The sequence below is a fragment of the Carlito syrichta genome, unplaced genomic scaffold (assembly GCF_000164805.1).
Source record: "Carlito syrichta isolate Samal-C Ts95f unplaced genomic scaffold, Tarsius_syrichta-2.0.1 Scaffold315497, whole genome shotgun sequence".
Classification (NCBI taxonomy): domain Eukaryota; kingdom Metazoa; phylum Chordata; class Mammalia; order Primates; family Tarsiidae; genus Carlito; species Carlito syrichta.
In genome coordinates, this window is record NW_007259593.1 from 1,347,460 (window position 1) to 1,350,947 (window position 3,488).

A 3,488-nucleotide genomic window follows, 5' to 3' on the forward strand; every position below is an offset into this window, starting at 1 on the left:
GCGTGCTGGGGGCGGGGCCTGCCTCCGGCCGCGCTTCGAAGACTGGGGGCGGAGCCTGCCGCCGGCCGCGCTCCTCAGGTTGGGGGCGGGGCCTGCTTCCTGCCGCGCTCTACTGGCTGGGGACGGGGCCTGTTGCCGGCCGCGCCCCTTCTCCGCACGAAAGGGCCGGCTGGAGTGGCGCTCCTTCTATGGTCTCTTCCTCCGGCGGCTGCCCTCGGGCCGTCAGAGTCTAATACAGGAGCTGGGCTTGATGCCCGCTGTGGCACTGTGTACCCTGGCCTCCTCCCCGCCACCCCTCCGGGCTGTACACGAGAAAGCCTAACGTCCCTGTTGACACATGACACCCAATCTCAGTCTTTCCCGCCTCCTAGAAGTAAGCAGTTTATCAGCTGTGTCCTGACTTCTATAGTTCACACTCACACAGAAATGTATTTATACGGTATATAGAACACCCGTAGAGGCGAATTGCAGAACAACACGTAAAATAGCATACTGCAAGACAATAAAAACACAAACTCAAATCATAAGTATTTTTTGTGTATATGTGTGTATAAATATATACATGTGCACATATACATATATGTAAATATAGAAAATGAACGCAAACGTGTATGCATGCATATTTACCGATAAATACATATAAATATATTTGTATATACTCACAAAATTCTATAAATATATATAATACCCCAGTATATACAAATAAGCAATATATTGATATATATACACACACACGTCCCCACAGAAAATAAATATTATTACTTGGAGTTTGCTTCTTGTTTTTTTTTTTTTTTTTGAGTCGGAGCCTCACTCTGTCGCCCAGACTGGAGTGCAGTGGCCACTCCCGGCCACCGCAGCCTCGACCTGCTGGGCTCCGGCGATCTTTCCGCCTCAGCCTTCCGAGTAGCTGGAACTACAGGTGCATGCTACCACGCCCGGCTAATTTTTTTTGATTTATTGTAGAGATGAGGTCTTGCCAAGTTGCCCAGGCGGGTCTCGAACCTACGGGCTCAGGCAATCCACTCACCTCAGCCTCACAAAAGGCGCGGGATTACAGGCTGAGCCACCAAGCCCGGCTGGAGTTTGCATTTTTATTGTCTTACTGTTTTATATATTGCTGTGCAGTTTGCTTTTTTCTCTGGCTCTTTGAGAGCTCTGTACTTTAGGTCACAAACATTTCTCATTTTTCTCCCTAACTTCATGTATCTCACTTCATGTAGTTAGAACTGTTGGGAGAGAAGTTAGAAGCCAATGGAAATATTCTGGGATAGATTTGTATTGATACCTGACATAGTTAACCACCTGCCTCTTTTTTCTAACTGTAAAAGTAAATTATTAAGAGTACCTAACTCCAAAATGGAATTAACAGTACCTAACTCCCAAGGGGTTGGTATGCTGTCAGTGAACTAAGGTAAATCACATAGAAGTGTTTGATGCATTGTATCTTTTCAGGAACTTTTAGTCCTTGTTAGTATTTTGTCTTGCTAAAGCTGATGTTTTCGTTTTTGCTTCTAGGAGATCTTACTACCTGCCGGACACCAAAGCAGGGAGTCCCCAACCCCGGGGCCACGGGCCCCTGGTCCGTGACCTGTTAGGAACAGGGGTTATACAGCAGGAGGTGAGCAGCCAGTCAGTGAACTTGATTTGTATTTACAGCCACTCCCCATCACTTACATTACTGCCTGTGCTCTGACTTCTGTCAAAACAGATGCTGCATTTGGATTCTCATAGGAGTGCAAACCCTACTGTAAACTGCTAAGCTGTATATTCCGTATGAGAATCTAATGTCTGATGATTTGAGGTGGAGCTGAAGCAGTGATGCTAGTGCTGGTGGGTGGCTGCAAATACAGATTAAGATTAGCAGTGTTGCCTGGGCGTGGTGGCTCAGCCTGTAATCCCAAAACTTTGGTCCCCAGAGGAAGAATGAGATCTGATACTAATTGTGATATTGTGAGCAATGTACTTAACCTCTAAAATGCAAAATGGAAATACCATTCATGCCAACTTCACAGTTTTGTTGTAAATAGTAAATAGGCTAACATCTAAATTGCTTAGGAGAGGTACCTGGGACATAGGAACCTCTCAGCGGTTCGCCAGTATTAATGTCTGCCCTTATTGAAGATACTTGCCCTTTGCTCCTAGGAGGTTGATTCATCCTCGAAACACTGACTGACATCACTCAGGTCAGAGATACTCTGACCCTGATACTGGTGTCTTTTCATCGGCCTTTTTCAATTACAATCTTCCTAAACAATGTGATTTCTTCACAGTTGTGTAATTTTCCATTTTCACCAACTCATTAAGGTGAGTCAGACATCTTGCTTTCCTTTTCTCCTGTTCCATCCTTGCCCCTGTCCTTTAAACCTGCAGTTCCAAGAATGGAGGAAATGTCTGACACAGTATGGTAAAATCAGCCCAAACACAGGAGGGTACAAGAACCCGGTTTGGAAGGGATGGTCATAAACTCCCAGTTACAGAAGTGGGTCATCAGATAATTATGTGAGAGATGGTGGGGCACGGTGTCTTATGCTTATAATTCCAGCATTTTGAGAGGCAGAGGCAGGAGGATTGCTTGAGCCCAGGAGTTGGAGACCAGCCTGGCAACAAAGCAAAACCTGACCTCTACAGCGTAAATTAATAAATAAATAGAAAAAGTAGCTGGGTGTGGTGGCACATGCCTGTAGTCCTAGAGTTGCTTGAGTCCAGGAGTTCCAGGCTTCAATGAGCTGAGATCATGCTACTGCACTCTAGTCTGGGCAACAAAGTGAAAGCCTGTCTGAAAAAAAAAAAAAAAACAACTAAAAGATTTATCTTTCTTTGTACATTTGTCCAGCCAGCTAAATCTTAAATCTCAAGGCTCAGAAAATACGTATTCACAAGTATTTCTCGTGCCTCGTTTGAAACTTCATACCATGAAATATCACCACCCTTTGCTTTTATTCTCTGACCTCTCTGTCATCCCGTATAGTCCTTTCTCAGCTCTGGTTTCCTCATCCCACTCCTGTCATTCGTTTCAACATCTGCACGGATGACAACACAACACCAAATCTCTGTGATATAGTGTTTTCACCATTTTTCCAAGAAAGCAGGGAAAATGGAGACAAAGAATAACCAAGAGACTGGTGATTAGTCCTCTTGGAGAAAATCCCTGAAAATCCCAATGACTGCTTCTCTTGTATTTTCTGTGTGTAACACCATTGATATATGATGATTAAACAAAAAAGTGGTATTAAAAAATAACTTTTAAGAATGATGCCAGTGAACACGGTAGAGCAGGGACCCCTGGAGGTTTCCTCTCCCCAGAAACAATGAAAATACTGCCTTCAAAATGTCAGAATCAACCTCATGCCTGTAATTCTGGCTACTTGGAAGGCTGAGGCGGAAGGATTGCTGGAGCCCGGCAGGTCGAGGCTGCGGTGGCTGGGAGTGGCCACTGCACTCCAGTCTGAGCGACAGAGTGAAACTCCAACTCAAAAAAAAAAAAAAAG